This window comes from Chiloscyllium punctatum, chromosome 9 (assembly GCF_047496795.1).
Source record: "Chiloscyllium punctatum isolate Juve2018m chromosome 9, sChiPun1.3, whole genome shotgun sequence".
In the NCBI taxonomy this organism is placed as follows: Eukaryota; Metazoa; Chordata; class Chondrichthyes; order Orectolobiformes; family Hemiscylliidae; genus Chiloscyllium; species Chiloscyllium punctatum.
In genome coordinates, this window is record NC_092747.1 from 107,181,593 (window position 1) to 107,207,271 (window position 25,679).

Here is a 25,679-nt window from a genome sequence, read left to right on the forward strand (position 1 = left end):
TTTTGATGCTTCAGAACAGAGAGTTCATGAAAGATGCAAGCTTTAAAGCATCTCTGTTTCACGGTACTGGGGCTCTGCATAGTCCAACTCCCTTTAGCACTACTTTCTGATTACTACAGTTTTGCTGCATGCCTTTCTAAAGTATATGTTTCCCTTCCAAATCATCTTGGATTATGATCAAATAGAACTTATGTCATTCTTACTCTATTAGTTCATCATGCTGTGCTGAGACAGAATGATTGAGATCTTGTGAAGGGACCAGGCATACTCAAAACTATTGGCATGGTTTTAAAAAATGTATAAAATCTATTATTTATGCTCAGTTTCAAGTAGTATGACACATTTTGGATCAGTATCATTGCACCAGTTGCCCACTTGGAAAATAAATAACAATTCAAACTTTGTTTCCAAAACATGCATATTTTTATAATTCAATAACACAAAACGACTCTCAAAAAAAATAGCTATGGATGCTGGAATTCAGAAACAGAAACACAAATTGCTGGAAAGCTCAGCAGATCTGGCAACATCTACCAAGAGAAAGCAAAGTTAATACTTTGAGTCCAATGAGCCTTCTTCGGAACAGATGGTTCTCAAGTTGTGCAAAGACAACAGCAACTAACTGTACCCAATTAACAGTTTAAACAATTAAACACGACTCAGGTCAATAAATTTACCACTTGAATTCATAGCAGTTCTGTTTGTTTACCCTTGATCTGTTACGAATGTGGGAATAATGTTTTCCTTCTTGTGTCTTAAGTTACCCTGAGGAATGGATTCTTAACATTTCTCAAGTTTTCTGGTTTATCTTAACCAGTCTTTCATTATGGTACAATTTTAGCTGTGTTCCAGTCCTCTGCCCCTCCTGTGACCAGAATCTCTGCAGTCTCTCCCTGTGTCTCCCACAGCAACCTGATATATAGCTCATCTGGGGCCTGGGATTTATCCACTTTCAAGTTTCTAAGACTACTAATACCTCTCCAATCTCAATGCCAATTATATCAAATCTATCAAACCTCAAAAGATATGCGGCAGCTTAATTCTCATCTGTTGAGCCATAATAGTGACTTTTCCTTCTGAAATGTCAATTTTCAGAAGTTTTTTAAACTAATCAGCAAACATGACTTGATTAGATTTTATTTGACTTATTTATGGTCACATGGACTGAAGTAGGGTGAAAACTTTGTTTACAAGTAATACAGGCAGATCATTGTTAACAAGGGTATACAGATCAGAAAGACTTAGACAGAAGCATATAAGTTACACTGCACAGGGCATGCACTAGGTGAGAGCAACATTAGCAAGGTCAGCATTATTTGAGGTTAGAGATTCCATTCATCAGTCTAATAACAACCTGGAAGAAGCTGATCCTGAACCTGCTGGTGCATGTGTTCAAGCTTCTGTATCTTCTGCCTGATGGAACGAGTTGTAAGGGATCATTACTGGGCTGCGATGGGTCCTTAATAAAGTTGACAGTCTTTCCGCGGCAGCGAGCCAAGTAAATGGAGTCCGTGAATGGAAGGTTGTTTTTTTTGTGATGGTCTGGGCTGTGTCCACTATCTCCTATAGTTTCTTATGGTCCTGGGCAGAGCATTTGCCATATCAGGCTGTTATGCACCTGGACAGCTTGCTACAATTGGACATTATGCTAAAGTATGATACTGTAGCATGGTAGCTCAGTGGTTAGCACTGCTGCCTCACAGCATCAGGGTCTTAGGTTCGATTCCAGCCTCGGGCATCTGTCTGTGTGGAGTTTGCATGTTCTCCCAGTGTCTGCGTGGGTTTCCTCTGGGTGGTCCGGTTTCCTCCCACAGTCCAAAGATGTGCAGGTTAGGTGAATTGGCCATGCTAAATTGCTCATAGTGTTAGGTGCATTAGTCAGAGGATCTGGGTGGGTTACTCTTCAGAGGGTCGGTGTGGACTGGTTGGGCCGAAGGCCTGTTTCCACACTGTAGGGCATCGCATCTGAAAGAAAGGATACCCTGTTATAAAACTGAAGACTTATCTTAGTTTCCTGAACTTCCTGATGTCATGTACTCAAGCTTTCCAAATGAATGCTTGGATACGTTTTCCTTAATGTGTAAAGCTAAATCATTTTTCATAAAGCTATTATTATTAACTATTCATAGTTGTAAAAATGATTAATTTGCTTCCTTACCAATGGAATTTTGATATGTGTGTTATATTATTTAGTCAGGAAGACTTCAATGAAAGGTATCTGAAGACAGTAAAGTCCATTTGAAAACTAAATTTCTGTTTTAAACTAATTTAGAGCATGTAAATAGAAAAAGTTATAATTTCAGCTGTAAGACTGAGAGAGACTGTGTTTATTTGACCTTCTAAAGTTGAGTGAGAGAGAAGCTGCTCCCAAGCTTGTCAGCTTTGTCAAAGAATTATAACACTAGATGTAAGCTTTACATTAGAGCTGATCTTACAGACTTCATAGCAATTGGTAGAAATTAACATTCTCTCTGATCTTCCATAATCAGATTTGTAAGGAATATAAACTGCACAACAGAAGTTAAAAAGTTATGAGTGATAGGCAAGTGTCTCATTTAATGGGAACTTTGCCAATTAAGTTAGGACTGAGACATGAGGATTCCCAAAAGTAAATTAGGAGGTATAGATCAAAAGGAGGAGAAATGAAAACCAGGCAGTGGATATTTGATGGATTGCCTAAACGGATAGATGGAAAAGAGCTCAGAGAACCTATGAAAGACCTCATAGCCGAAGCTCAGGAAACCAAAAGGCATCAGACTGGTTTGAGATGGATGGCAATGGAACCACAATCAAATAGGGTGGTGATGGAAAACCATGTTAAAACAAGCAAGTATCTGATTGTCAGGGAACAAGGTGATACCAAAAAGGTTCGAGAAGGACAATTGTGTGTGCAGGTAGGTTATGGAAAGTAGACCAGATAAGACAATCTCAACCAAATCCAAAAGGGGGAAGGGATCTGACTTGATAAATAGCATTGCAGCTGGTAAACTAACTAAGGACAGAGAGACCGAGACAAATATAATTCAGCCACAATAAAGTATGTGTTCTGGAAATCATTCATACGTTCAACACCCACCCCCAATAAACACTTCACCTAATCAGTATAAAGGGAAGAGGGAGGGACAGTACAGTGCATTGACCAAAAGAATATCATACAAACTTTGAAGCTTACACGACATCATCACACTCCTCAGTTTTGGTTTCACTCCCTTGCCTGCCAGTTACTATATTCTGTTGTGCAGTTTATATTCCTTACAAATCTGATTATGGAAGATCAGAGAGAATGTTAATTTCTGCCAATTGCTATGAAGTCTGTAAGATCAGCTCTAATGTAAAGCTTACATCTAGTGTTATAATTCTTTGACAAAGCTTTTATTCCTGATGAAGGGCTTTTGCCCGAAATGTCAATTTTACTGCTCCTCGGATGCTGCCTGAACTGCTGTGCTCTTCCAGCACCACTAATCCAGAATGCCAGTTACTATAGGCCAGGTTTGTTTGATGCATATCGTACAACAAACACACAAAGTTGTCCAGATATTCAACATGCCCAACAACTACCTCAACTACCTCATGGACTATGAGGAAGTAGAAGCAGTCCTTATCCCACATTTAAATGAGTAATTGGGAGAGAACTAGACATTGGATAGGTCAGACAGTCAAGTTAAACCGTAGAGTCATAGAGATGTACAGCATGATAACAGACCCTTCAGTCCATCTCATCCATTGCTGACCAGATATCCCAACCTAATCTAGGCCCATTTCCCAGCACTTGGCCCATATACCTCTAAATCCTTCCTATTCATACACCCATTTAGATGCCTTTTAAATGGTGTGATTGTGCCAGGCTCCACCACTTTCTCCATACACACACCATCCTCTGCATGAAAATATTGCCCCTTAGGTCCTTTTAAATCTTTCCTCTCTCACCCTGAGCCTATTCCTCCTAGTTCTGGACTTCCCCACCCCAGAGAAAAGACCTTGTCTGTTTATCCCATCTATGCCCTTCATGATTTTACAAATCTCAATAAGGTCACCCCTCAGTCTCCGACGCTCCAGGAAAAACAGCCCCAGCCTACTCAGCCTCTCCCTATAGTTCAAATCCTCCAACCTTGGCAACATCCTTGTAAATCTTTTCTGAACTTTTCAAGTTTCACAACATCCTTCCGATAGGAAGGAGACCAGACTTGCACGCAATATACCAAAAGTGGCCTAACCAATGTCTTGTACAGCTGCAACATGATCTCCCAGCTCCTATACTAATAAGAAAAGGATGATCACCTTATTGTGATTGTATTATAGACTCCCTAAGAGTCAGCAGGAAATTTAGAAACAGATTAGTAAAGAGATCTCAGTTATCTGTAAGAATAATAGAGTGATTATAGTAGGGGATTATATTTTCCAAACATAGACTGGGACTGCCATAGTACTCAGGGTTTAGATGGAGAAAAATTTGTTAAGTGTGTACAAGAAAAGTTTTTGAGTGAGAATGTGGATGTACCTACAAGAGAAGGTGCAAAGCTTGACCTACTTTTGGGAAATAAGGCAGGGCAGGTGACTGAGGTGTCAGTTGAGGAGCATTTTGAGGCCAGCGACCATAATTCTGTTAGTTTTAAAAGAATGATGGGAAAGGATAGACGAGACCTGAAAGTTGAAATTCTAAATTGGAGGAAGGCTAATTTTGACAGATTTTGAAATGCATGAAAGTGGATAAATCCCCAGGCCCTGATCAGGTGTACCCTAGAACTTTGTGGGAAGCGAGGGAAGTGATTGATGGGCTGCCTGCTGAGATATTTGTATCATCAGTAGTCAAAGTTGAAGTGCTGGAAGACTGGAGGGTGGCTAATGTGGTGCCACTATTTCAGAAAGGTGCTAAGGAAAGGCCAGGGAAGTATAGACCGGTGAGCCTGACATCGGTGGTGGCATGGTGTTGGAGGGAATCGTGAGGGACAGGATTTACATGTATTTGGAAAGGCAAGGACTGATTCGGGATAGTCAACATGGCTTTGTGCATGGGAGGTCATGTCTCCTGAACTTGATTAAGTTTTTTGTAACAAAGTGGATTGATGAGGGCAGAGCAGTAGATGTGATCATTAGACATTTAACAAGGTTCCTCCTGGGAGAATGGTTAACAAGGTTAGATCTCATGGAATACAGGAAGAACTAGCCATTTGGATGCAGAACTGGCTTGAAGGTAGAAGATAGATGGTGGTAGTGGATGGTTGATTTTCAGACTGGAGGCCTGTGACCAGTGGAGTGCCACAAGGCTCGGTGCTGGGTCTACTGCTTTTCATCATTTATATAACTGATTTGGATGTGACATCGGAAATGTAGTTAGTAAATTTGCAGATAACACCAAAATTGTAGATGTCTTGGACAGCAAAAAAGGTTACCTCATATTACAGTGGGATGTTGATCAATGGGTCAAGTGGATGAGGAGTGGCAGATGGAGTTTAATTTCGATATTGGCACAGAAACAGACCCTTCAGTCCAACCCGTCGATGCCAACCAGATATCCTAAATTAAGCTAGTCCCATTTGTCAGCACTCGGCCCACATCCCTCTAAACCGTTCCTATTCAAATACCCATCCAGATGCCTTTTAAATGTTATAATTGTATCAGCCTCCAACACTTCTTCTGGCAGCTCATTCCATACACGCACCACCCTCTGCATGAAAACCAAAAGAAACTATGCATCTTGAAGAGGACATAAAACAGAAATTTCAGGAACAGAAATGTTAAAACAAAAAGATGAATGTTAAAACACTCTCCTATATCAGGATAATACCTCATGTTATAAGAGTACAACTAACATTGGTTCTGACTTGGGGAATAATGGCCAGTAGGTCTATTAGGAAAGAAAACAAACAGATCCTAGAAAGACAACAACAAAAATTGCTGGTAACAGTGGCAATAGGTTCATTTGAAGGACCTTTATCCTTGCTGGCCCTGACCAAAGTAGGGATTATTAAGGCAAAAACGAATTTAAAACTGTGAGGAATAAATCTAAATAAGGAAATTGTCATTCTGACAGTTTAATAGCCACTTTACATTCCTACCTAGAATTAAATATTTACCTCATTATTGACACTATAATTCTTCCCACGGTTATGGGAACACTTATAAGTGTTACAGCTTCCCATGGTTCTAGTTAACACAAAATGGCTGCCCATGGTTCTTATTTGACGTGAAAATAGCTGAAGAAGATTGTTAACTGAAATAGTAATTTACACAGTCATAATTGTGGCCTTCATACTCATCGTAACCAGATAAGATTGTAATGTTTGGAATGAGCCAGCTGGACATCATAGAATATGAGTTCCCTGATTGGGGCTGTTAAGCTGGTCCAATCAGAGAACTCTGGCTTATATAAAAGAATGACTGTCAGGGACATTGATCCCTGGATGCCTGACTCAGTGAGAGGCAGTGCTATTGTCAAAGGCTATTCATTTGTAAATAAGGGATGATTGGTAATGGAACGCTGGCCTCTGAAGGGTTATTCCAAAGATAATGAAATGCCTTCGGGAAATCTCTCAATAGGGTCTTATTAAAAAGAAGCAAAATGTAGTCATTGTTTACACTGAGAAATTTTTGATAAGGGAAACACTGATAGAAGGCTTTTGTGCAAGCTAATTTAAAGTTTGTTCTATAAAATAGGATAGAAGTGGAAAAGCTAGACTTACATTAGATCAGACCCTTTCAGTGACTGCAATCACATATATGCACACCTGTATATTCATATATGTACGTAACAGCAGCTTTAATGTATTCTACATCAAGGGATTTAATTGAATTCCTGCAGAATCAAAAACTGTCTTGATACCTTGAATAGCCTTGGTAAAGGTCCCTTTTACCAGCTGGCTTAAAGTTTGTTATTTATTAAAATTAGAAGAAAAATCTACAATAATTAAAACCCTTTAGGGTAATTGTCACTACATATTATATACACCTGTCAGGTTACTGCAGTTCTGAATGCAAATAATAATAAAAATAAATGTCTGGCTCATTCCAAACATTACAATCTTATCTGGTTACGATGAGTATGAAGGCCACAATTATGACTGTGTAAATTACTATTTCAGTTAACAATCTTCTTCAGCTATTTTCATGTCAAATAAGAACCATGGGCAGCCATTTTGTGTTAACTAGAACCATGGGAATTTAACTTAATTCCTATGGACAGACAGCCTTGGGCAGTAGGGGGAAGCCCCTTCCTGCTAACTGGGAGGATTGATTAAGAGATGCCGAAGTCAGCATTACTAGAATGTGGTTGAATAAGTTCAAGGTTAGGTGATAAGGATATCTGGTAAACATAGTGAGATCATGGGAAGACCTGGAGTTGTCCAATATTGACCATGCAGTCACACGATTAAACTGATAGGATGTACATGTAATAGGATGGGTTTGTAATAGTCGACGGTGGACTGACAACAAATATATAGGAGTTTATATGTTTCCTTTGTTCAAGGAAGAAACTTCTGGGCCCCTAGAGGCTTCCTTCTATTGGTGTAATTTCAATAAACTCTTTCACACTGAAAGTGGAGTCTGGGTATTGGAGATGGAAATTTGTCACGTGAAAAAAGTATCTGGCAACTGCAGATGTACTGAGATTAAACTAACAGAAGCCAATTTCTATGCAGTTTGGAGGTGAACTTGAGGTGAGACTCCAACAAGAAATCAAGGGACTACAACTTGAGTTAAATCTCAAAGCTCCAAATTTTTTGTCTCTTGAACATTTGCTGAAAAATGTTCTTAGAAGTTATGGTTTCTTCTGCTTATGTTCATTACATTGTAAAAATATTTTGTTCTGTCCAAATGCAATTTTAATGGCAATGAGCTTTTGGGGAGCTTATGTCCTTGGTCAAGATCAAGAGCTTCACTGCATTCGCTGCACATGATGTGGCCTCCTCTACATTGGGGAGACAGGCCGCGTACTTATAGAACGTTTCAGAGAACACCTCTGGGATACCCGCACCAACCAACCCAACTGCCCTGTGGCTGAACACTTTGACTCCCCCTCCCACTCTGCCAAGGACATGCAGGTCCTTGGTCTCCTCCATCGCCAGACCATGGCAACACGACGCCTGGAGGAAGAGCGCCTCATCTTCCGCCTAGTAACCCTCCAGCCACAAGGGATGAATGCAGATTGCTCCAGCTTCCTCATTTCCCCTCCCCCCACCTTATCTCAGTCCCAACCCTCGGACTCAGCATTGCCTTCTTGACCTGCAATCTTCTTCTTGACCTCTCCACCCCCACCCCCTCTCACCCTCACCTTATCACCCTCACCTTAACCTTCTTATACCGATTGCATTCCCAACGCCTCTCCCCCAAGTCCCTCCTCCCTACCTTTTATCTTAACCTGCTTGGCACTCCCTCCTCATTCCTGAAGAAGGGCTTACGCCTAAAACGTCGATTCTCCTGCTCCTTGAATGCTGCCTGACCTGCTGCGCTTTTCCAGCAACACATGTTTCAGCTCAAGATCATGAGTCTAATGATAACTTTACCTTTTATTAAATGTCCTTCAGTCTATTTAAATAAAAGTCTTAGCATAGAACCATCTCCCAGTAGTATCTGTAGCCATTCAATCTGAAGGTAGAGACTATTACATATACAGCACTTGACACTTTACATGACACTCATGGGCTGTCAGAGACATTACACTCTGTTTGACTCAACAGGTCAACCTATGTCTGCTTGGTCTGAAGGTGGCCCAATCACTCTAGAAAAACTTTAATCAATCCAATGTCCATTCCATGACAGGGTTAGAACCACTTTTTAAATCACGTCTGTTTCGCCACTTTTTTCGGCCTCCAATACATCTTAGAGAAGCATTTGCTATTCTACTTCTAATTATTCAATGTGACAAGTGACTCTGTTGCCATGAACTGGCACAGCCACATATCTTGAATACTGACAGGACTTCCATTCCACAATTTAAAACCAAACCCATAGTCAACCAATGGACATAAATCCTACTTGACACTTTGCAACATTCTCAAGAACTTACATAGACTAAACTGTGCCATTTTACTGACATACAAGAAAGTTAGGGATAATTAATGAACATAATACATTGGAAGTTACTTTTCAGCAATTTTTTAATGAAAAATAATCATACAGTCATGGTGTTAAGATACATAATGTCTTAATATTTTAATAATTTAGAACTATGAAGTGTTTTGGGTTTACCACATTGAGAATATATTAGAATCCATTATTGTTAGTAGCAGGAAATTTAGAAAATCATAATACAACCACGCACAGCCAACACCATTTTCTGAAAGGGAAATTATGTTAGACAACTTTTTTTCAGAATTACATGAGAAAGTATCATACAGGGTGCAAACAAGAGGCACCAATGGGTGTTTGTGTATTTGTTTTCAAAACACAATCAACAAGGGGCCACACGAAATGAAAATGACTCAGTAAGAACCTCGTGCTATTGGGAAAATATTTTAGCATGGTCAGAGGACAGGATAAATTTCAGGAAGCAGAACTGGAAGAAATTAGTCAGGTTATTATTTTCAGGTTGGCAAACTGTAACTGGTAAGGACCAAAGGATAGGTGCTGGAACTTCAACTATTAATATTTTGGATGAAGGGATCTAATCCAATGCTGGTGCTACAGAGATAACGAGGAAAGCAGGTTATAAGGTGGATACAACAAATCTGCAAAGGGTACACATAGGTTAAGTGAGTAGCAGAAATTGAGTGTAATATAGAAAAAAAGTGAGCTGTCCACTTCAGCAACAAAAATAGAAATACAGAATATTATGAAGAGAGATTACTGGATGTAATTGTGATAATTTAGTTCTGTGCAGTTCCTTTTTTGTTAAATGAATGGTATTTGTTTTGCATAACCTCGACTTTCATATGGACTCACTATTTAGTTAAATAATCCGTCTTCGATTCAAAAATATACAACAAGAGAGTAAAAGCCAAACAGACATTATAAAAAGAGGCAGAGGGACAGTCATTAAATTAAAAGTTTTACTCTTAAGAAAAATTACAGCAATAACTAAAAACAAAAAAAGTAAGATGCTGCACTGATAAGAGATCTTTGTCACTCAGGAGGCTAGCTGGCAGTAATTAAAACATTGTTGAAAGGACGCTTTGATTTTAAATGACTTTACTTAACATTGTGATATGTTTATTTCACAGCAATGGGGAAATGGCAGAGGATAAACATTATGCTGGCTTGTGATGACAACCATGCATCAACAACAACCTGCATGAATGTAAAGTCTTTAACTTAGTCAAACATCCCAAGGTGCTTCACAGAAATGTTATCAAACATCAAAAAAAAGGAAATATTAAGACAGGTGACCCCAACTTGGTCAAAGAATTATATTTTAAGGTATGACTTAGAGAGGAGAGAGATTCAAAGTGGCAGAGAGGTTTAGGAAAGGAATTCCAGAAATTAGGAACAAGGCAGCCAAAAGTACTATATGTCCTGGGGCCTAAAATTTTAGGAATGCATAGATTTAAGAGGGTTTTAGGTATGGAAAAGTTTCCAGAAAAAGAGCAGAACCAGGTTCCTGAAGATATTTGAACTCAAGAAGTTTTAACATTGTTAGGACAGATGTGGAGCTAGTGTAGCTCAGCAAGAAATTAGTACATGGATGAATAGGATGTGATGTGAGCTCGAACACAGGCAGCAAAGGTTTGGATGAACTCAGAAGTACAGAGGCTGGTATGTGAGTCACTGCACTAAGAGCAGCAAAATAGTCAAATCTGGTAGAAACTAAAGCATGAACTATAACTGGAATATAATTAAACAGTAACAGTAAAGCAAAAGCATGTTTCTTGATTGCAATAATACGTACAAATTATTTAATGCTTGAAGCTGTTAGAAAGGCACATTCTTGGATTGATCTGTAAAGCCTTAGCTTTGGGATTTGCAGTTCTCAAAAGTATTCAATGTCTACATGCAATGATGATTAGACTGCATTTTAGAGGACTATCTTTAAAATTAAAACCTAAGAATACATGATTAAACGTTATAGCAATGACGATTAGACTGCATTTTAGTGGATATGTTTAAAATTATAACATAAGAATACATGATTAAACATTATAGTTTTTCACGTGACCAAAATTTTCGCAAACTATATTCTCAGCTCTGTTATAAGAGTGTACTGTGCAGCTTTATGATAAGTTTAGTTGCAGAAAAATATATACAATTATACAAGGATACACACCAGGAAAAACTCAACTGCATGAATATTTATGCATTATAAATGTTTGTATTTTGTTAGCAGAAGGTCTAGGTATTTATTTACACAGCAGGGACCCTTTAGAAGCATTCACTTCCTCTAGTCTACAAAATGTTTTTTTTTGTTTTATTGACTAAAAATATGCTTGAATTATAATACATCGAAAGTAAAAAACAAACCTGTTTGCAGTGGCTAAGAGCGAGATATATATAAATTGGAATGACTAAAACTGCAAAGTCAAGTCTAATACAAAAATCGCTTCACAAAAACAAACCATTTCTTGTGATTGCCTATTTGAAAAAAAACTATCCATTAGCTGTGGTTGGGATTAATTCCAGTACAGCATAATTATTACAAGGTGTCAAATGGGAAATAGCAATTATCATTTTTATGACTGAAACATATTTCTTGATTGCAGTAATGGGTACATATTATTTCATCCTTAAAGCTGAGGGGGAGGCATTGTAGCATATTCTGGGTTTGATCTATAAAGCCTCAGCTTTAGCATTTGCAGCTCTCAAAAGATTAGCAAGTGTCAAATGGAACAATAATAACTGTGAGACAGTGGGATCCAGTAACAGAAAGCAAGAGCAAAAGCTGGGTAATAGGAGATAGGAGATCACAAGGGTCTAGAGAAGGGATGTTTCTGCTGTGCAGACAGATTAACTGAGCAATGCTGGCGATGCTAGTTAAAGTCAAAATATACATCCCTATGGAAACTTCTTATCTAATAGGTCCAGGCATTCATCATTTCACTTTTAATTGTCCTTGATCTGCCAAAGTACAACATTGATATGTCCATAACAAATCAACATTTAATATATCACTCAGAATATTTACATGAGGTTGTATCTTTGAATTAATTCTACTCATTAGTTTTGTTACAATGACAAAAAATGTAACTGTTTTATTTCATGGAATAGATGGCTAAAATTGATTCATATTCATAACACAGAACGTACTTTATTCACCAGATCAATGCTGACTTTGATATATCCCCTTCTTTGCACCCTATTAACATATATTTATCTTCTTTTTTTTCTCATGTGGTGATCAAGCTTCGCCCTAACTACATCTATTCTGTTCACCTCAGTGAATTCCAGGTTCTTCATTCTCTTTATAAAGATTTTTCTCCTTAATTTCCTACTAAATTTGCTGATAACTGTCTTAAAGTTGCAGCATCTACTTTTGACACTATCTTTTACCACAATTAAATGATTATAAACCAACAGATTTAGTTTTGCAGAGAAAGTAAAGTAACCGAGTGATTAACCATTTAGAAGCCAGATGAGGGATTGAAATAAAAACAGGAATTGCTGGAGAAATTGGGCAGATTTGGCAGCATCTGTGGAGAGAAAGCGGAGTTTCCCCATCTCACTGGATCAGAAATGTTAACTCTGCTTTCTCTCCACAGATGTTGTTAGATGTTTTGAGTTTCTCCTGCAATTTCTGCTTTTGTTTCAGATTCCCAGAATCCAATTCTTTGATTTTTCATTTGAATGATGTATTTACGTGAACACCAAGAGTATAAAAAATGAAATTGGATAGTGGGAGAGCTGATAAGTGAATTAAGATTCCTACAACTTAGATAAAGAAATAAGGTAGGTGACGAATATTCTTATAAAGCTACATATGGTTCAGGAAGGGGAGTAAAAGGTCTGGAAGAAGAAGAAAGCCCAGATGAATAGTGAAGACTGTTATATTGCTGAACAGAATGAACTGCAGTTGACACAATGCCAGTACTTGAACTGGCATACAGAAAGAGTTAATCATAGGGCCGTGCTATGAACAGAGATGTCCCACTGTGAAATATTGTTAAAAGAGATATAGTGCTGGATCCTCAGTTTAAATCATGGAAGACTATTTATCTTCCTGGTACGGACTACTATTTACAAAGTGGATAAGTTTGTGCAATATTATAAAGTTAATTGGAGTCTAATTCCATTTAGGAGCATTAAAAAGAGATGTATTAATTTATTATGACAACATCAAGTAACAGAATGGTGACAAAGTTAACTCTCCCAGGCATTGCAAAACAGAAGATAATGATTCGGCAGCCAATTTTGCAACTTTACCCATTGTAATTTCCATTGTGGAAACCAAGAATGGAGAAACTGGAAAGAAGAGACTTCTGTATAGGTACCTTCTCTTTCAAAACATTTCTCACAATTTAACTTTTCCAATATCAGCACAATGTAATAATCCAGCTGCGATTTAACCAGAGTTTTCTGTAACTGGAACATAACCAACATTGTTCTGCATTTGATCCCACTACCCTCCCCATAGGAGCACCCACTGACTCCAACTGCCAACCCCCCCCCCCAACACACACACACACACGACCCATCATCCCACTGTGCCCTCCTGCCACTAAGATAAAAACTACTGAACTAAGAAGTGGCTCTGAATTCAATTGTTTACATTTGAAAACAAATTAGTGAAACAAAGCACTGGGAGAGGAACGGAAATGGTGGTTCTGGAAACAATTCATCAAAGGGTGTAAAAACAATCTCGCCATCCGAGCCACAGGGAAATCATGCACCTCCCATTTGGAGATTGCCAAATAATTTAGACGCAGTTAGTGTCCAATAAAATCTGGAAACAGTCTACCATTAGTAAGAACGAAGAAGCCACTTGACCCAAATAAAGGTGCCCTTATTATCACCAGGAAACATGGACTTACATTTTCTTTTTCCCTTAGCCTTCAGAGACTAGAGACTGAAGATAATTTGCAGAAGGCAAAACAAAGAGCCATCTGCTTGTTGTTGTCATTCCCTTCCTTCCATTCAATATTACGCCAGCCTGTGAAAACAAAATCTGTGTTATCTTTGAAAGAATTACGATATGTGCACAGAAGAAACAAATGGGCAAAAATGGCCCACTGTTCTTTTACAAAAGCATTCTTGTTGCACATGCTTTCCTCTCTTTTCGGGTCTTACTGACATGAATTTTGCATCCCAAGCAAAGGCAGCTGATGAGAACAAGGAGATCCATTCACATCAATGGAATTCCCTAAACTGCCTCAGTCATCTCGGGGATTGGAGAGTTATTTTCCACAGGACATTTTCTTCCTCAGTTTTCGGTGACATTTTTTGCTTCTCCTAGGAAACGACGTGGTTATGGCTGATGGGAAGGCGTGTGAGGGTTAAAGGGACATAGAAGATGTTTGGACATGATGCTCTAGCTTACGAGTAATGTGGGATAGGATTGATGGACTGACTGGTCTTTTCTTGTTCATCATTATCATACAATTCTTAAAATGCTGTATTAAATTCAACTGATGGAATATGTTTGTCATACAGAATCATAGAGAAAGGAAGCAGACCCTTCAGTCCCACTCATCTATGCCGGCTACCTATCCTAAACTAATCCCATCCCATTTGCCAGCATTTCCTATTCATTGGCCCATCCAGATGACTTTTAAATGTTGTAATTGTATTATCATCCTCCACCTCCTCTGGCAGCTCTTTCCATACACACACCATTCTCTGCCCCTCAGGTCCCTTTTAAATCTTTTCCCTCTCAACCTAAACCTATGCCCTCTAGTTTTGGCCTACTCCAGACTAGGAAAAAGACCTTGACTATTCACCCTACCTGTGCTCTTCACAATTTTATAAACTTCTGTAAGGTCACAGCCCCAGTCTCCAATGCTCCAAGGAAAATAGCCCCAGTCTATTCAACTTCTCCCTATAACTCAAAGTCTCTAAGTCTGGCAACATTCTTGTAAACCTTTTCTGAATCCTTTCAAGTTTCACAACATCTTTTCCACAGCAGGGAGACCAGAATTAAATGCAGCATTCCTAAAGTGGCCTAAATGTGTTCTGTACAGTTACAATGTGACCTCCTAATTCCCTTACAGTGGAAGCTTCATTGCCTCCCAAAGTGCTTACGTTTATCCGCTGCTAACTTCATAAAGCAAGAAAAATGACATATCCCAGAAATATTCATATGAAACCTATTTCCTGCCAGTTCCTACCTGCTTGCTTGCTGTCACCACTCACCCTCCAGCCCTGTCCCAACAACTAGCTAAATAACAGGCTGTCAGATATAAAAACTGTGCAGAACTGGGTTCATGATTTGAACCTGACTAAATTGAATTTCGAATGTCACACTTGCCACTAAGTTCGACAAAAACAAAACATGTTTTATGAAATAAAACATCCCAAGACATTCCACAGAAGCAGAATAAAACAGAATGGAACAATAATCGGGTCGGTAAAGAACAGGTTTTAAAGGAACATTTTAATGAACGGATAAGAGGTGGTGATTTTAAAAGGTTTAGAGAGGGAATTTCCAACTTATGTCTTTGACAATTGAAGACTCAGTCACCAATTGTGGAGATATTCAACTCAGAGATGCTCAAAAGGCCACAATAGGTGAACGCAGGAAGTTCAATGGTTGGTGGCACTGTCAGTGAGTACAGGGTTACAAGGTATAGAGGGACTTGAAAACAAGAATAACTGTTTTGAATTTGGGGTATTGTTGAAGATAAATCCAGCGTAGGTCAATTTGCACAGGGGCACATTGGTAAATGACACTTAAGACATTGACAATAGACATTTAGAGAAACTCAAGAACATGGTGCTTTGGAATAGTCAAGTCTCAAGTGGAATAAGATAAATAGCTAGGATCCTATCCCCAGCATAGGGGAATCCAAAACTATAAGCCGTAGGTTGAAGGTGAGAAGGAAAAGATTTAAAAGGGACCTGAGGGGCAACATTTTCACACAGAGGGTGATGCATATGCGGAATGAACTGTCAGAGAAAGTGATAGAGGTGGGTACATTTACAACATTTAAAAGACATTTGTACAAGTCCATGGATGGAAAAGGTTTTGAGGGATATGGGCCAAATGCAGGCAAATGGGACTAGTTCAGTTTAGGAAACATGGTCAGCATGGACGAGTTGGGCCAAAGGACCTGTTTCTATGCTGTATGACTCAAGGACATGAGTGAAAGTTTCAGCTGAGACTCAGGCAAAATAACACAATGTTATGACAATAAAAGTGGGGTGGATTTGGTCTAGAAATTCAGGTCTTAGTCAAAGATAAGCCCAGGTTTTTGAAAACTGGTTGATTTAGGGTGGGACAGTCGTCAGTGAGAAGGATGGAGCTGATAACTAGGGTACACGGCAATATTCCAGTTATCTACTTACTTGCAAAGTGGTAAAAGTTCTTATAGACCACCCAGAAAATAACAATTGGTTTTAACTATCGATTTTATGCTACAGATGGACATTAAATACAGTCAGCTTCATACACATCTGACAAGTTGCGATTGTCTGACAGCGTGATCAACTGACAACTTATTGGAACAGGTCAATTTATCTCACAGCCTGTAGAACTGCAGGCTTTCGCAACAGCTTGTTCTCCCTCCTAGATGGCGATGTTGAGAAGTATCAGTATTTTAGTGCTGTCAAATAGAAACAGATCACATATGTAATTTATCATTGGAAAATTACACTTTCAAATAAATCAATAGGACTACCTGCAGAATCATTTCTCATTCAGGAGCAGTGAAAATTATCAACTGCAAAGTATTGAACTTAATATTCTTCAAATTTCTACTTGGGCAGTGGCTGTAAACAATTTGACATAGCACATGTCATGTCAGAAATGGTTTTACAGGAATATATAGTGTACAGGTAGGACAAGAAGATAAACATTGAGTTGGAGAGGACAGATATGTGGAACTAAGAGTAGGGAACAAAAACAAAATGAATACAGATGTTGTATGTGGATTTTGGAAGACAAAATTGTGTGTATTATCTATAGGAAGCCCTGCAACAAATCACTGTAAATTCTTTGGCAATGCCTTCCAAATCTCTGACTTTTCCCACCGAGAATGACAAGGGTAGCAGATACAGAACACCAAACCTGCAAGTTTTAATACAAGCCACACAGCATCCTGGCTTAAAACAAAGTCACTATCTCTTCACTGTCACTGAATCAAAATCCTTCAATTCCCTTCCGAACAGTACTATGAGTGCACCTACATCAAGTACTGCAAAGATTCAAGAAGGACGACCACCACCTTTTCAAGATCAATTTAGAAGGACAGCAACTGTTAATTTTATCAAAGATGCTGATATTAAAGCAATAGGTGTGAGGTATTTTAGAAAGAAGTATACAGAGTTGCTGATTTAAGTATTTTTATGCTCAGTCTACATGATATCAGCAGAAATGTCATCTAAATTTCAATTAAAGCCCAAGTTATATTCACAGGGAGAAATGTGTTATGAGTTAAGTTTCAACATATCCCTGGCAGGAAGTTTTGGCAGTGGTGGTGTGTTCTAGGTCAGCCACAGAGTACTTGCTGTGATAATTTGTACTTTTTCAGGCAAATTTCATACTGAAACTATGGATAATGAGGTAGAGATTACAACTATCTTTCCATCATATAGCTGACCAGGAATCCCACTCTTACTACGTGCCATTGGTGTGTGTTGGAAGGATGTGCTGTTTAATACTCAACCTGCTTAGTTACATTATATATATTTATGTAATTTCTTTGGTCATCAAGTGTTGGGGTTGGACTTGAACTCAGACAGGGACATGACCCTGTAGTGTACAACGTTTTAGTTCAATAATTTATGCTTGGGCGTGGCACAGTGGCTCAGTGGTTAGCACTGCTGCCTCACAGCACCAGGGACCCTGACTTCAATTCCAGCCTCGGGCGACTGTCTATGTTGAGTTTGCACGTTCCCCATGTGTCTGCGTGGGTTTCCTCTGGGTGTTCTGGTTTCCTCCCACAGTCCAAAAATGTACAGGTTACCTGAATTGGCCAAGATAAATTGCCCGTAGTGTCTCGGGACTTGCTAACTAGGAGGGTTAGACATAGAAAATGGAGGATTACAGGGATTGAGCAGTAGGATATTCTTTGAATAGTCAGAGTGAACTCAATGGGCCGAATTGCCTGCTCCCACACTGTAGGGATTCTGTAATTCTACTTATAGAGCCCTTCCATAATTCCTACATTTTATTTTGTATCTTAGTATATATTGCATCAAGTATATGATTAAAAAATACATTTTTCTTTCTATTTGGTGTTTGATTATTAATCTTGTCAAATTCTAAGCTGAGTGGTTTGTTTGACATAGCTGCCGTGTTCCATTTAGAAAAATACCCGATGCTTATGGCAAAGCTTCTTTAAAAGGAAATACTCTGTTAATTCATGAACTGACTGAAATACCGCACTTTTGAAAGTGATAAATCAATGTAATAGTTTTTACTCTTCTTCACATATTGATTTCATTCTTCTCTTATACTAACAATTCATTTAAAGTGCATGGCAGAATGAAAAGTTATAATTGTGACAAATTAATCCATGTGTGAAATTATTGCTATAGCTTTTGAATAGCTGTTCGTAATTTACATGATATACAATTAAGTGGGATGTGAATTTCAACATAAACTGTATGTTATATATCTGGATTCCAGCCTGAAGGTCCTCTCCATTGACTTCAGTCAGTTTGAACCCTTGACAGAGTTAAAGGTATCCTTCCACACCAACAGCTATAAAGAAAGTGACTGTGTGAAATGCTACTACAATACACTTTCTGCATAAGTGATCATCTAGATTCTAGAAATTACTGTTTATGGCATAGAAAGTGTATAGTTGGTAGGCTTAAAGCATTACAACGTCCTTATATTAATTTTTAAATTAAATGAGAAGCTTACTTACTTATACTTAATTCTTCTGGTCCCATGTAGAATAACACGCAGCAAGTCTCTAGCACTGACTCCAGTCCATTACAAACTCTTTTGTTCCAGATCAGATGGTATCATACTCTTGAAGGTCCTCCTTAAATAAACTTTATCTGGTCATCTTTAACCATCACATCTCTGTTTCCACCTGGTAATCTTCATTCTAATGTCATTGTGGTGAGGTGTATGAGTGAGAGGCAAAGGAGATGGCTTTCCTGTATCAATTGTCTCTCTCTGTAGTAACATCTCATGTGTGCTTTTGACCAATATCTTGTGGCATTTCTTTGTTGGTGAAACTGTATATCCATGTGATACCCAGGATGTTACACAAGCAATGCTGGTGAAAGATGTTCAGCTGAAGTGGCACTTTTTCTTATATTCCATGTCCCATTGGTATAGGTTGTTGTTGGTGTACTATGGACATGAAATATCATAACATCTTGGCCATGTTGATGTTGCTGAGCGGTCATACCAACTGGAGTTGCAGGAATACCAATGTTGCTTTTCTAATTCTTGTATAGACATTGATCTCAACATCATTGACCCCAGTGATGCTGCCACTGAGTTAAGTGAAGTGGTCAACAGCCTCAATATTTTGTTGCCCAATACAGATGAGTGGGCCTTGTTGCTGTCTAGTCATAATTGACTTGATCTTCTCACATCTGATGCATAAAGCTGCCTCTGTGTTGCTACTCTCTTATCTCGTGATCTTGGTTAGGAGTGCACGTATTTCTGCAGAAAGTAGTACAAAATCCAGGTCAGACTATGAGGGGTGAGTGAGTGGGAGGTGAGTGTCTAGATAGGGGGTGGGGTGAGGGTGTTGTTACTGCACCCACTTTCAACATGTAAGGTTAAAATCAGAATAGTCATGGTCTTATTGAATGGTTGAGCAGATTCAAAGTTCTGAGTGGTTCCTTATGCTGATATGTTTGAATATTGCCTTATACTGTTCTAAAGGTAGAAGTGGCTGCTGAAGATGCTGGAGACTAGTGTCAAGATTAGAGTGGTGCTGGAAAAGCACAGCAGCATCTGAGTAGCAGGGAAATTGACGTTTCAGGTAAAAGCCCTTCATCAGGAATGAAGCCAGGATCCTTGGGGGTGGAGAGATAAATGGGAGGGGGGGGGGGGTGGAGCTGCGAAGAAGGTAGCTGAAAGTGCAGTAGATGGATGGAGGTGAGGGTAAAGGTGATAGGCCAGAGAGGAGAGTGAAGTGGATAGGTGGGAAGGAAGGTGGGACAGGTCATGAGGACTGTGCTGAGCTGGAAGGTTGGAACTGGGGTAAGGTGGAGGGAGGGGAAGTGAGGAAACTGGTGAAGTCCAGCTCTGGTTCACTTCACCAGTTTCCTCATGATTCCTCCCCCCACCTTACCCCAGTTCCAACCTTCCAGCTCAGCACAGTCCTCATGACCTGTCCCATCAGTCAATCTTCCTTCCCACCCATCTGTGCCACCCTCCTCTCTGACCTATCACCTTTACCCCCACCTCCATCCACATATTGCACTCTCAGCCACCTTCTCCCCAGCCTCATGCCACTCCCATTTATCTCTCCACCCCTGAGGATCCCAGCCTCATTCCTGATGAAGGACTTTTGCCCGAAACATCGATTTTCCTGCTACTCAGATGCTGCACAACCTGCTGTGCTTTTCCAGCACCACTGTAATCTTGGCTCTTACTGTTCAAAACCCTAAGGAACAAAAGCCTAGCCTTTTCAATCTTTCCTCATTAGCCAACTTATTAATTCCAGGTATTAGGATAGTAAAAATTCTCGAAATTATCTCCAACATTTATGTCATTCTTTGAATAAAGTAACCAATACTGTGTAAAATACTCCAGATACGGTCACATAACAAGAATAAATCCTCCCTACATTTATATTCAACTCTCCTCTACAATAACTATAACATACTATTGGCATTCCTAATTATAAACTGTACCTGCAAATTAGCCTTTTGCAATTTATGCATTAGGCTACGTGGATCACTATGCATCTCAAATTTCTGCAAATCTCTCACCATGTTTCATTTTTATTCTTCCTACCAAATACACAATTTTACATTTTCCAAAATTATACTCTATTTGCCAGACCTTTACCCACTCGCTTAGTCCATAAATATTTTTGGAGCCTCTTTATGTCCTCTTCATAATTTATTCTCTTATATAACTTTGTGCCATCAACAAATTTCCTTCCATCCAAATAATTCATATACATTGCAAACGATTAAGGTACCAGCACAGTGGCATAGCACTTTTTACACTATGTGAACCTATGTCTACTCTCTGCTTCCTGTTAGCCAGCCAAATTTCAACCAATGCCAATGCACAATCCCTTATACCATGAAGTCTTATTTTCTGTTAAAATCTTTAAAGTGCATTTGAGACAAACAAAAACTGCAGATGCTGGAATCCAAAACAGACAAGCAGGATGCTGGAAGAACACAGCGTCAGGAGGTTGAGAAGTCAATGTTTCAGCTATAACCCGTTTTCAGGTTATCCCTGAAATGTTGACTCCTTCACCTCCTGATGCTGTGTCCTTTCAGCCTCCTGCTTGTCTACAACCTTTAATGTAGCATTTTATCTCAGGAAGTACATTCTCCTTTATCCAAAATATTTGTTATTTCCTCAAAGAATTTCAGAAATGTGGTGACATGTGATTTCCCTTTCATAAAATCATGTTGATTCTGCACAATGACCTTGAATTTATCTCAGTGCTTTGCTATAACAACTAATAGCTTCAAACATTTTTCTTATGATACATGTCAAGCAAACTAGCCTGGAGTTTTGTGCTTTATATTTCCATCCTTTTTTGAATGTAAGGTTTACATTTGCTATATTCCAATCTAATGGACCATGCTCCAATTTAGAGAATGTTGGAAAATTAAAACCAATACAGCAATTACCTAATTAGCCAGCTCCTTTAAGATCTGAGAATGAAGTCCGCTAGGGTCTCTGACACATGCTGACTCACATGTTCCAATAGTTTATCGACTGATTTTCTGGTGTTTACAATATTCCTGAGTTCCTCTCTCCTTTCCATTTCCTAATTTAAAATGGCATTTGTAGTTCTTCACAACTTTGAGGTACCTCTTGTAGGTTGTCCAGGTCTCTAAAGCAAAAGGAACAAAGGGATCACTGGTACTCAGGAAACAATACAGACAATGAGCTAGTCTTATTAATGAGAACCAATTGACTGAAGTCTGAACTGGATGTTGGATGAATTCTGTAATCTATGTCTGCCTTCATTGTGAGGAGGCTTTTCCAAGAAAAACAAGTTATATTTTAGAGGATCATATTGCTGATTTTAATTGATGGGAGAGATATTGCATGGTAGGAACCAGTTGGAAGAGAACTGCTTAGGTGTTTCGTGAAAGATTAATTTTCTCACATGTTTCAAAGATGTAGTCAGCAATAACACACATGATCACTGAACATATTTCATCAATATTGATTTGAGAGCATTTTAATAGTAATATAAAGCTGGCTTATGTTACTTTAAATTTGTTCAAACTATTAAGGTGAAAACTAAAATAAGGAACTGTTATCCCCTGATATATTTGCTCTTTCTAAACTGTTTTTTCTCGGTATATCAGGCATCCACTGTTCCTATGGTAACAGATTAAGGATTATAAACTACTACTGGCATCATATTGGTATCCATGTGAACGGAAAATACTCTTTGACCTTCCAGTACTGAACATTTCAGCTCTGCCTGCGTAATATTATGGTAAGAGCTTGAGGCATCTACTATGCTCTATTGTTGAGAAACTTTATCGGGTATGTTCAAACAATGAAAATTGCCAGATTTGTAATATTTAAGAAACTGAAAGTAAGAAAAACTTAATCACTTAATGATAGTGATGTTGATTGATAAAATGATAAAATACATTGGTGTTTATGAATTCATTAACTAGGATGATGTTCTGTACACAATTGTTTATTACTTCCAGGATCAGTGCAATTTCAGATATGTAAACCATATTGCCAAGCCCTTTGGCAACAAGTACTTTCATTTGTTTGTAATATGTATAACACAGCAGTTTATTCAACCAAACTGCGCTGTGAAAGCCCAAAACAAACCTTCTGTTCAATATGATTCAGCAATTGGGTAGAACATGTTGAACAACACTAAGCATGCTAATAGCTAGATTAATAACTACTTTGAGACAATGAATTTATCTCATAACAGAGTCAAGATTAGAGTGGTGCTGGAAAAGCACAGCAGGTCAGGCAGCATCCGAGGAGCAGGAAAAATTGACGTTTTGGGCAAAAGCCCTTCATCAGGAATGAGGCTGGGATTGAGAGGGGTGGAGAGATAAATGGGAGGGGGTGGGGCTGGGGAGAAGGTAGCTGACGGTGCAATAGGTGAGTAGAGGTGGGGGTAAAGGTGATAGGTCGGAGAGAAGGGTGGAGCGGATAGGTGGGAAGGAAGATTGACAGGAGGGACAGGTCATGAGGACAGTGCCGAGCTGGAAGGTTGGACCTGGGGTTAGGTGGGGGGAGGGGAAATGAGGAAACTGGTGAAGTCCACATTGATGCCCTGGGGTTGAAGGGTCCTGAGGTGGAAGATGAGGCGTTCTTCCTCCAGGCATCGAGTCGTGAGGGAGTAGCATGGAGGAGGCCCAGGACCTGCATGTCCTTGACAAAGTGGGAGGGGGATTTGAAATGTTTGTCCACGGGGTGGTGGGGTTGATTGGTGCACAGAGCTGATTTATATATGCTAGAAGTGACATACATTCATATGTAGAATACAGAACAAAGAACTGTACAGCACAGTAATGGGCCCTTCGGCTCTCAATGTTGCGCCAAACATGACACCAAATTAAACTCATCCTTTCTGCCTGCCCTTTGTCCACAACCTTCCATTGCTTACATGCCCATGTGCTAATCTAAAAGTCTCTTAAATGCCCATGTAATATATCTGCCTCCACCACCACTCTGGCTGCGTGTTCCACGTTCCTACCATGCTCTGAGTAGAAAACCTGCCCTTCACATTTCTGTTGACCTATTCCCTCTCGTGCCCCCCGTGTTCGAAATTTCAACTCTGGGAAAAAAAATTCTGACTATCAACCCTCTCTTTGTATCTCATTATTTTATAGACTTCTATCAAGTCTCCTCTCAGCCTCCACCTCTCCATGGAAAACAACCCAAGCTTTTTCTAGCATCTCCTGAAAGCTCATATCTTCAAATCCAGGCAGCATCCTGGTAAACCTCTTCTGCAACCTCTGCAAAGCCTCCACATCCTTCCTGTAATTTGGCAACCGGAATTGAATGCAATATAGGTACCCGTCCTCTATGACAAAAAAGTTTAAGCTTTGCAGCTTTCTTTTTAAACCCAAGATCTCTGAATGCATAATTCCTTATTTCCCCCTCATTGGCAATAACTCAGAATGATCCTGATCTCTAATTGGCTTATTAATATATGAAGAGTGTATTAACAGTTTGTGATCAATCTTGAATTGACTAAATACATAAATGCTCTGCCTCATTTATGACTTTTTTTAAGAAATAATAGTTAATTTGGTGTCTTGATCTTCTCTGCCACTTCATTCATTCTTTAACACACCAATAATTTTATAAAAGCATGTTTTTTTTTAACAGATTTTCGCAATAAATTTAAGAATCCATAAATCATTACCAAGATAAGGTGACAATACCGAACAACTAATGTATCTGTCTAGAATATTTAGTGTCACCTCCTCGTGATTAACTAACATCTCAAATGATGCATCAATGAAGATCAAAGATTGCAAAACTCAGTCCAGAACCTAATTCCAAAGTTATATATTTAGATATATACATATAAGTTTATACTCATTGGCATCTTACATACTTGGTTACAAAATTAAACGTTTTAAAACATAGCTGTCTTTGAGCATTAGCCTAAAATTACGTTAGGTTGAGTCATAAAACAACTCAACCAGCAACAGTACTTTTAACCTAGCTGTGTACTTTTCTTACAGAAACTGTTGAACAACTAAGCAAAATTAAAAAGAGCATAATTTAGTTCCTCACTTGTTTAATTAAGTCAAAATTATTTTTCATTGAAAAATAAATACAACCTGTTTGAGGAATGTTCAACAAGTAAGAGTTAGAAGGGCCGTTAATATCCTCAAAATATAAAGAACATCATCATTCTCTTCTTGTAGTTGTATTGGTGAATTAATTCTTTACAATACAATTATTAATTATTCAAAGTATCATTCAGGCAAAAGTGAGGACTGCAGATGCTGAAGATTAGAGTCAAGAGTGTGGTGCTGGAAAAGCACAGCAGGTCAGGCAGCATCCGAGGAGCAGGAGAATCGACGTACCGGGCATAAGCCCTTTCCTGATGAAGGGCTTTTGCCCGAAATGTCAATTTTCCTGCTCCAAAGTATCATTCAGTCCATTGACATGCAAATTATTATTTTAAATTAAATTGTTAATACAGATCTTCTGTGTATGACCTCTTTGCCATTAATGATAGGAGAAGACTGTCTCTTACATAATCACTGATGAGTCACTAGCTAGTTCAGCTTCCTGCTATAGCAATTATTACCAATTGAGCCAGCTATTTTCAGCTGATTAATGACAGGTAACTGCCACTACCAGACAGCTCTCTGTTCAACAATTCTAAGGAGCTACCCTGTTACCCACCTATCCAACATGAACTTCATAAGTAATCTCTGCAATCAAGATTTTAGGGAGTTTTGAGAAGATTTGTAGCTCAGGTTCAGGTTCTGGATGTAGGTTTGCTCGCTGAGCTGGAAAGTTTATTTCCAGATGTTTC

The 25,679-nt window shown here is 38.9% G+C and overlaps 1 long non-coding RNA gene across 1 annotated transcript; it reads right to left on the bottom strand.

The window, feature by feature from the left end:
* Window positions 1-324: 324 nt before the first annotated feature.
* LOC140481576 (uncharacterized) lies at window positions 325-25,679 on the bottom strand. The gene is made up of 4 exons (XR_011961560.1): window positions 21,814-25,679; window positions 18,894-19,648; window positions 13,896-14,014; window positions 325-1,965 (listed from the first exon to the last, which is right to left on the bottom strand). It is a non-coding gene; the product is annotated as an uncharacterized lncRNA (long non-coding RNA).